A 10,190-nucleotide genomic window follows, 5' to 3' on the forward strand; every position below is an offset into this window, starting at 1 on the left:
CAGGGTAGTAGCAGATGACATTGTAACACATTTTCACATATCAGTAAGTCCCCAGGGTTTCACAGTCAGCCTTCAGTGCTGTTCATCTGGGGCCTGGTTCTTCTATGTTCAGCCCTGTACGGGGTATTCGGACATGAATAAGGCCAGGTTTCCGGCTGTGGGGGTTTCAGGGCTGGCTGGAATTGCCTTCCTAGTTGGTTCTCTGCCACTGTCTCCTGCAAACAAGCTAAGCGTCATCACAGCGCTGACTCACCAGGATGTACTGCGTACTTCCCCACCTTGGGGCCTTCGCTGTGTGTGTCCCTCTGTTTGCAGTGATCTTAGCTTCCTCCAGGGAAGCCATGCCCACCCCGCAGGCCAGGAAGCCTTCGCTGATTCCCAGCCGCCACATCTCTCCCGTTCTCACCGTCGCGCCTTCCTCTGTGCGCCTCTAACCCTCTCCCGGTGGGCCTGCCGTCGGCTTGAGCTGTGCGTGTCGCTGGCTCCCCCATGGACTGGGAGCTTTGGGAGCGCACAGCTCTTGGTTCTTTCATTTCCATGTTCACTATGATACCCCACGCAGTGACTGGCACCCAGGAGAGTGGAGGGCATCTAAGTGCACTTTGCCATAATCTGCTCAGTCCCCAGTGCATGAAGCTGCCTCTCCTCCTCCCTCGGGGGTCTTAGGAGAAGTGGCTATCAGGATGTGTGGCAAGAGCATTGGGCAAGGCATCTTGAAGCCCGGGTTTTCCTTCCTGAGCTTTCAGCCTCCTGGTCCTTGGGCTGTCATTGTCCCTCTCTGGGCCCAAGGCTCTGCTTCTCAGGAGGGAGATCAGGGCTCACTGCTCAGAATGTGTGCGAATCCGTTGCTGTTTGCTGTGCTTCTTTCAGATCTGACCTCCCCCGTCTGTCTGTCTGTCTCTGTTTCCCCTTGTCCTTCCTCGTAGGTGCGTAATAAACCAAGAGTTTACAGTAAAAGCACAGGAAAAGTCGAATGATGTGTTCTCTTCAGGAAAGTACCCGGTCCCCCAGGTAGCCAGCGACTGCCTCAGGAACCCGGAGCCTCCCTGAGCTGTGGCTCCTGAGGACTTTCAGTGTAGACCCGGTAACCCACCTCAAGCCTTTGATGTGGCTTTGACAGGGCATGCTACACAAGCAGCCCTGGTTCAGAGCTGCAGAAAGGCTTGCTGCTTGCCGCCACCAGCCCCAGGGATGAAACAGTGGTGGGGGTCAGTTGGACAAATGATGGAGAACATGAACCTCAGCAGTCACACCCGCCTGCTCCCCAAACTTCAGGTGGAGCCAACGTTTTTTTCCGCCAAAGCTCTCCTAAAGAGGGAAATAGATGTGCCCTTTGAATCTCTGTGCATCATGAGAAGCCAGGAGATGGTCGAAGGAAGTCCCTGGAGAGACAACAGATTGAATAGTCAGTCCCCGAATATTCAGAGGTGTCTGTGCTCTTATAAAGAACTGAGGAATCCCCAGTTGGTTTACTCAAGTCTTCTTGGTAGAAATGAAGATGACGGAGGAGCCTGAAGATATGGTTTCTACTGACGGCTTTCATTCCTTTATTTTCTTACTTAGCAAAGATCTGAAGACTGACGCTGTACACAGCACTGTGCTGGCACCAGGAACACACTGGTTTTAGGCAAATAGGTGGTAGGTACATAGATATCGATGCGGCCGTAGATAAGGCTGTAGATGTGGATATAGAGAGACTGAGATAGTGACCCTCGCAAAGCTCAGAATCCGGTAGTGGACACAGGCGTTTATATCAACAGTGGCGCCGATAACTGTGGTAACTGCCCAGGGTGAAAAGAGTGGTGAGCCACAAACCTACTAAATGGGGGGACTCTTGTTTGTTTTTTTTTCTGGGCTCAGGCAAAGCTTCCTGCATAGAGTCATTTGAGAACTGAGCTCCGGTGAAAGGAGACCATCCCCCCCAGCACCCCACCCCTGCAACACACACACATCTCAAATGAATTGCAATGTGGACTCTGGAGTCTGCGTGAGTTTCCATCTGTCTCCACGATAACAAAGTCAGTCGTTTTACACAGTCATCAAGGGACCCAGGCTCCTTCCTTCTACCCTCCCATCTGCAGCTCAAGAATGTTGCTTTCAGTTTCAGCTGACAGGATGCCTGCTGCTCCTGTAGGCGTTATGATTGCTTTCAGGTGCCAAGAAAGGAAGGACCAGATGCCAAAGGGGGCATTTTCTTTCAAAGAGGTTACCCACAAGCCCCAGCCATTGGATTCTGCCCATGTCTCATTGGCCAGGAATGGATCTCGCAGCTACTCCTAGCTGCAAGAGTGTCTGGGAGGAAGGCGGGGGGTGTTAAACTGGGCACGTTGCCTCTCTGAGCCAAATCAGAGGAGACTGGGTGGTAACCTAGCTGCGTCTGCCCAAACTGTAGCCAGCGTTTACCTTCCTTTGGCTGTGTCTGTCTTTTCCTCACTTTAGGCAACACCTGCTTCCACGGTGCGCATTCCTCTCTTCCTGCCTTCTTGAAAGCAGAGGATGGTCCTTCGTCCCAAACAAAAGAGACAAAGATGGAAAAATAGTTGGAGTACATTCATTCCAAGGTACGGTCACAACTGTTGGTCATTTCCTGCCGCCTAGAACCCTGGAATTGCCCACTTTCTGTTGTTTTCACACTTGGTTTTCTAGTCTTCTCTCAGATTCAGTAAGCTGAACTCCTGGAGCCTCTGTTCTTTCTTCCTGATGCCTTTTATTTGGTGCCTGCTTCTCCCTTGTACCTGTCCCCTCTCCTCTCCGCCCCCTTTCCCCCCAGCACCCTGCTCTTCACTTGAAGCTCAGCCTAGTAGTCAGGTGTTCAACTCTCCTCTCCAGGTGGCTGGCTGTGTGTCTATGCCTCTCCCCAGCCCCACCCTCTAGACTGCAGACTCCTTGAGGGCAGGGGTAAGGTCTAGTTCACTTTAGGATTTGACTTCTAGCACCTAGTGTTGTGAACAGTGTGTGAGGTTTCTCAACGCATGGTTATTATTGCTGTTGTTTATAGGTCCAGCAAGGTGCTGGGAACTATTGCAAAATTATTACAGAACAGACAAAGCAGAAGGCAAAGGTCTTGGCAGTGGAGAGATTCCTAACACACCTTCAGACCGTTTCTCAGACAGACGTGGTGAGTCCTCGTTTTTCAGTGAGGCCTGGCTCCTGCAGCCACCCTCTCCTCCCTGTCACATTTCTTACTGCACCGTCTTCCTCCTCTTCTTCCTCCCTCTTCCTTGCTGTCATCATCACCCTTTTCTTCATCCTCAACATTATCCTCATCACTGTTAGCTCTTGTTGTGTATTTATTAATACTACGTGCCAGGCCTTTTATAAGTAATATCTAAGAGGATAAGCTTCTTGCCCAAGATTATAGCTAATTTCATAGCAAAGTTAGGACTCAAACTGAAGTCAGCTTGACCACAAACCTGTGTTCTTGACCCTTCCCTCTCTCAGTCACAGGGGTCTCTGGCAGAGGACAGGGAATGGCTCAAGCCATTGTCCACCTTAAAATCCCTCCAGTGACCGCTGCAGTGCCCGCTGTGGTGCTCATAGACCCCTCATCCTGCCGCCAGTGCTTCCCGCTACCTCAGGGAGCCATCCTTCACACTCACCGACCTGTCCCTACTCCACCCCCTTCCCGCCCAGCTTGTTGCACTGCGCTGCTTGGTGCACCAAGCCTGCACGGTGCTTTTCCAGCCCTGCGTTCTCTCCAGCTGAAACGCCCTCCCCAGTCCACCTGTACCAATAATAGTCTTCATTTAAGACCTCTGTCAAGTGGTGGAGACACGTGAAATCCTCCTGGGTCCCCACCCGCCCCGCTTCAAACCTTAGCTCCTTCTCTAAACCTCCTTGGAACGTCTTACTGTCTTTTGGGGGTCTAAGAGAGCAATCTAGGGTGGGGAGTGGGGAACCCAGGCTTTGGAGATAGACATCCTCTGTGAAATCCCTATTTAGCCTCTCACTAGCTTTATGAACAATTTCGGCAAGTTGCTTAGCCTTTTGAGTCTCTTAGTTTCTGTAAGAAGGAGGTAAAAGTAAACACTTTGGGAATATGAAACAGTGCTCATAAAATGACTTATGCCCCCGCCCCGTCTCCTGACCACCCCTTTTATTACATCTGCCAGCCACCCTTTCTCTGAGTCAAAGATGCCGGGCAGCCAATGGGCCTATCTCTCCATCATTTTTGGTGATCGTCTTCACTGATCAGTCAGGAAGAAATGACACCCTTGGCAGTCATTGCTTCTTTCTGTCTAGTCTGCTAGGATACTCATGGACTCCTGATGTCTCAGTCCCCCAGTGGCTGGTGAGCAGCACCCTAGACAGGAATAGCTGCCACATCAAGGATGGCAATTCTGTCCCAATGGCCTTGCCACTGGTTTACGTGGCAAGTGTGTGGAGAAGAGGACGAGGTGTGCATGCAGGGGAGGAAAGGAGCTGGTTCCAGTCATGGAACTGCCTCTTACTGTGTGATTGCATCACGTCTCTCTCTCTCTGGCCTCAGTTTCCCATCTGTCATATCTGATACTGGGGCTCAGTCCCTAAGCAGTGTCTGCCTGGATCAACTCTTCAGTCTGGAAGACTGTCTCAGAGAAGTCATCTTGGCTTCGGATACCCCATGGTGTTGGGGAGGAGTGATTGTTGGTGGTGGGTCATCCTGAACTAGAGGAGTCCAGGATGTGTGTGTGTGTGTGTGTGTGTGCGCGCGCGCGCGTCAGAGGATTTGTGACATCAGCCTAGAAACAGCTACTGGGAACTCCGGGCCATTTGGAATTCTTGAAGACACTCTGGACTGTCTTTGTAGATTATCCTAAAGTCAAGCAATTAGCATTCACTGACTCCCTACTGTATACTCTATGACACTGATAGGAGTTTTACATTTAGAGTTCTATTTTTATAAGGATAGTTGAGTTATCCCTATATTCTTTCTCAGAGCTAAGGATCATCATTGGTCCAAACATCCTTTCATTTTGTTTTTATTTTATTTATATTATTTTCCTCCTTGTACTCTTGGTTCCCTCTCCTACTCTCTTCACACTCCATCATAAAGATATGTATATGTTTTTAAAAATGTGTAGTGTTTATGGTGAATCTGTAAGCTCTTAATTTACATGTATGATGCCATGATACATATCTTACTCCATTTCTTCTTCCTTCACTCAATATTTTGTTTCGAGACCCTATCCACCTTGTAGTTGACTTTTCTAATGGCTACATAGTATCTCTCTGGACCCACTGCACTACACCCTTCTCTTCTGCTAGGGGCTGCACGTGTATCGTCTCTAATTCCCAGAAGCGGTGAGTCAGGTTTTATCTGCTGTGTTACTCACTGCTTTTTTTTTTTAACCTTTAAAAAAAATTGGAATATAGATGCTTTACAATTTTGTGTTAGTTTCTATTCTACAACAAAGTGAATCAGCTGTGCGTATACACACATCCCCTCCATCTTGAACCTCCCTCCCACCCCACCCCTCCAGGTCCTCACAGAGCCCCGAGCCCCGAGCTGAGCTCCCCGTGTCACACAGAAGCTTCCCACTAGCTGTCTGTTCTGCACACGATCGTGTAGATGTGTCAGCGCCACCCTCTCAATTCTCCGCACCCTCCCGTTCCCCACCCTGTGTCCACACGTCTATTTTCCATGTCTGTGCTGCGAGTCCTGCCTTGCAAAGAGTGTCAACAGTACCATTTTTCTAGATTCCATATACATGCACTAAAATACAATGTTCGCTTTTCTCGTTCTGACTTACTTCACTCTGAATGACAGGCTCAGGGTTCATCCACATCCCTATAATTGATTCAAGGCAGACACTTGCTGCTGATGGAGATAGCTTTAGGTGCTGTACAGTGTAACTATTAGCAACATGGAATTATATACTATATTACATCATGAAGATCCTATCAGTTTAGTGATAGTAAGTCATTACTAACCCTCTTTGCTCACTAAATTTTCCTTTTAAATAGATCAGGAGCAGGCCTCAGGCTAACATGTTTGCAGGCAGCACACTCTGGCTGAAATTTAATTACGTTGGAAATTCAATTAAAAGGTAACTTAATAAAAACCTATCTATTTAAATGTTTCCATCTATTTTAAATAAACAACCTGTATTTCCACTTAAAGAAGTGACTTTCCATATATAAGAGAATCTAAATGTTGCTGATTATACATACATCATTATTGTATATTCCATTAAGAAAAAAAAATCATACTGATTGTTATACACCATTGAGTATGAACATGCTGCCTTCAAAGATGTTAAAATGTGAACAAACATATATCTGTTTTTGTTTCCTTTGACAAACAAGGGTAGTTATATAAAGAAGACAGTTGATTTAATGGAAAAAAAAGTAAATAAATGACAATTCTCGAATTAAGTGAATTTGGTAAAAATGAAGATGCCGGTGTAGGAATGACTGGAGTTTGGGAAACACTGAATTATGTCATGTAGGTTATCCTCAGACCAGGTTTGTGAGGAAGGCATAGTTATTCCCGCTTAGCAGACAGGGAGGTTTAGAGTAAATTCATATTCAGGCAAGTAGGTCAAAAGTCCTCACCTCCAGGTACTAAGAGTCCATCACTTGTGACTTCATTTCGGGGTGGCCACTCCTTGCCCCTCCTTTTGGAGAGGCTTTGAAGAGTGCCTGGATCTTGGTTGTTTCCTCCCAATCTTGAACCCTTCAAAACACTTGAATGCTTTTGGGTTAGTAACCACGGTCACTTCACCCCAAATATGAAGTAGTGTGTTCTGGTATCTTTCTTACAATGGCTACATTATCAACAGAGAAGTCAAATGATGAGTGAATGTTTCTGATACTGAAGCACCCACCAAGGGAGGTATGTTGAGGACAGAGAACGTTCTAGAATGGGGGAGGTATGAGCAGTGGAAGCAGCAGCAGCAGTTGTAATGCTTTGTTAGTTACAAGTTTTTTTCATTTTTTTAAAAATTTGATCCTTACCGCCATCATGAGTAGATATTATCCCCATTTTACAGGTGGAAAAACTGACAATGTTAATTTGCCCAGAATCACACAATTAATAACTGGTAGGAATGTAAGTAGATCTGTGAAGGAACTGCCTTTTCCTCTCTCTTTTTAAATTAAATTCCCTTCTGAGTTAGCTGTAGATTCACTAGTTAGAAATAATGTAGACCAGTCCAAGAGATCTGGTGTGCTGCTGGATTTATCTTTTCCCCCACTGGTAACATTTTGAAAACTCGTTACACCATATCACAACCAGGGCCAGGACATCGATACAACTAAGAAGTAGGGTCTGTCCAGTCATCTTGCCCGTTTATATTCGCATCCACTTTCCTCTCCTCACTGAAGCCCTTTCCTGACACCTGGCAATCACGAATCTGTTCTCCATTTCTGAGATTTTGTCATTTCCAAAATGTTACATGAATGTCATTATACGGTACGTAACCTTTAGAGGCTGTTTTTCCACCCAGCTTGATCCTCCGAAGATTTACCCAAGTTGTTTAGTGTGTCAAGAGTTTCTTCCTCTTACCCTGACTAGCTGTTCCGTGGTTTGTCCATCCAGCTTTTTAGTAGGTTGTTTTCAGTTTTCAGCTATTACAAATAAGGCTTCTATGAATAACCTTACACAGGTTTTTGCTTGAACATACAGGTTCATTTCTCTGGAATAAGTGCCTAAGAATGTGATTACTGGTTTTTGGGGCTGCTGCTGCTGCTGCTAAGTCACTTCAGTCGTGTCCGACTCTGTGTGACCCCATAGATGGAAGCCCACCAGGCTCCCCCGTCCCTGGGATTCTCCGAGCAGTTGCATGTTTTTCATGAGAAACTGTCCGACTGTTTTCCAGAATGGTTGTGTTGTTTATGTCTCTCACCAGCAACGTATGTGACCCAGCTTCTCTTCATGTTTACTCACGTTTGGTTTGTCATTAATTTCTATTTTGGCCAGTTTGACAGGTATGTAGCTATATCCCACTGTCGTTTTCATTTACTTTTCCCTCATGGCTAATAATATCAAGCATCTTTTATGTGCTTGATTGCCATCTGTATATCCTCTCTGTTGAAACTTGGCTGCTTTTTTCACCTAAGTATCCTTCCATTTTCCCCAGTATTCTTTCTTTTTAAGAAAAATTAAATTTTGTATTGAGATAATTGTAGATTCATAACACTATGGCATTGTTAGAAATAATCCAGAGATCAATAATATGAACAACTAAAAAAGCAGACAAAAGATTAGAAAAGACATTGATCCAGAGAAAATATACAAATGACCAATAAGCACATAAAAAGATGGGCAGCCTCACGAGCCACCAGGGGAATACAGGTCAAAACCATGGTGAGATTCCATTTCACATCCACTAGAATGGCTGTAATAAAGGGAGCAAGAAAATGACAAGCGTTGGCAAGGACGTGGAGAAACTGGAAACTTCCCACACTGCCGATGGAAATGTGAAATGGTGGAGCTGTTTTAAAACAGTCTGGCAGTCTGTCAAAAGGTTAAGCTCAAACACAGCAATCCCATTCCTAGGTGTATGTTTAAGAGAACTGAAAGCATATGTTCACCCAAAAACTCATACATAAATATTTATAGTAGCAATATTCATTATTAACAGCCAGAAATGCAAACAACCCAATGTCCATCAACTGATGATTAGATAATAAAATGCAGTATAGCCATATGATGGGATATTGTTCATCAAGAAAAAGAAATGAAATATTGATACATGCTACAACAAATGTGTGAAAGAAGCCAGTCACAAAGAACCACCTATTGTATGATTTCAATTCTATGAAATACCCAAAACAGACCAATCTACAGAGACAGAAAGTAGATTAGCAGTTTCCTAGGGCTTTGGAGTAGCGGGCTATGGAAGAATGATAGATAAAAGATGCAGGGTTTCTTTTGGCAGATAATTAAAATGTTCTAAAACTGTGATGATGGATATGAGATTCTGTGAATACACTAAAAGCTATTGAATTGTATGAGTTACATGAGCGAATTCTATGTTACATGATGCGTATCTTTATAAACTTGTTTTTTTAAAATAAATAATAAGGGAATATTCTGTGTACCCTTTACCCAATTTCTGCCAATGGAATTAGTTTGCAAAACTATGGTGGGAGAGCCTGCTGAGCCCGGGATGCTGAGACTGATGCAGCCCCTGTTACTTGGGTTTCCCCGAATCTGCCTGTGTCTCTGTTTGTCCCTCTCTGTCTCCCATCCTCTGTGCCTGGGTGTGTTGCTCTATATATTTTGATCACAAACACTGGTTTGTGATATTTGTGATAAAGTCATAGTCAGGACACCAAATGAAATATTGCCTCTTTTAAAGCTCTGTTCACTGTAGATTCTGTCTAAGGAAGTGCTCCAAAGACCTTTCGTTTGCCCTCCCTGTTAATAACCCAAAGCAGAGCAGATACCGCGCCCCCCATCCTTTGTCCCCAAGCATACCCCTTCTTGTCAAAGGGCAGAGGTCATAAAGGAGCATGAATTCCCACCCACACTGGAGAGACAGAAGGTTGGGATTGCAGGCGCAATTCATCTAGATTCTAGAATCACCCACACTTCTGAAAGAGTAGGAAATTATCTTACCAAAAGGAGGAACATGAATTCTGGAAGGGGGATACGCCCCCATGTCTCCACTCCTGCTTTCTCCTCCCACCAATTTCGGAAGCGATCTCTGACTCCCAGGCCCGGTGGGTGACTTGTCAGCGTTTTCGGAGATCCGGTCTTTATTGGGTTGCTACTAGCAAATGCTCTCAGGGAGAGGACTGGCAATGATTCATCTGTACTAATCCCTGTGTTTTCATCAGCCCTGCTTCTGTGCGAGGGGACAGCCCCGGTCGCTCTTCCACATCATCATGTTTGGTTTCTCTCAAAATGTTTGCTCAGAAAAAAGCCCAGAGTTTGGCCTGGGCTCATTCTGGGCTTCCAGGGGAATTCCCCATCCGCAGACTCCAGGCGTGTAGTTGCTAGAACATTCGCTCCTCACCTGGCAGGGCAGAAGGTGAAGCTGGCTCCAGCACAGAGGTTTTGAGGGGGGATCACAGACAAGCTTACTGGGACCCCGTCTTCCAGGACAAGAGATGAGGGAAGAAATAGCTGCTGTTACTGTGTCTCCACCGTGACCCCACTGCCTCCACAGCGCGGGTCCTATCACAGCTGACCACGTGTCAGCCTCAGCTCTACCCTCCATCTGGATCTCAGAATCCAGCCATGCTGGGCCACCTAACAC

The 10,190-nt window shown here is 46.0% G+C and overlaps 1 long non-coding RNA gene across 1 annotated transcript; it reads right to left on the bottom strand.

The window, feature by feature from the left end:
• Positions 1-1,192: 1,192 nt before the first annotated feature.
• LOC148777511 (uncharacterized) lies at positions 1,193-9,685 on the bottom strand. The gene is made up of 4 exons (XR_016037912.1): positions 9,548-9,685; positions 6,538-6,668; positions 2,404-2,502; positions 1,193-1,382 (listed from the first exon to the last, which is right to left on the bottom strand). It is a non-coding gene; the product is annotated as an uncharacterized LOC148777511 (long non-coding RNA).
• Positions 9,686-10,190: the final 505 nt, after the last annotated feature.

The sequence above is a fragment of the Moschus berezovskii genome, chromosome 7 (assembly GCF_049115385.1).
Source record: "Moschus berezovskii isolate FMDL1 chromosome 7, NW_MosBer_1.0, whole genome shotgun sequence".
In the NCBI taxonomy this organism is placed as follows: Eukaryota; Metazoa; Chordata; class Mammalia; order Artiodactyla; family Moschidae; genus Moschus; species Moschus berezovskii.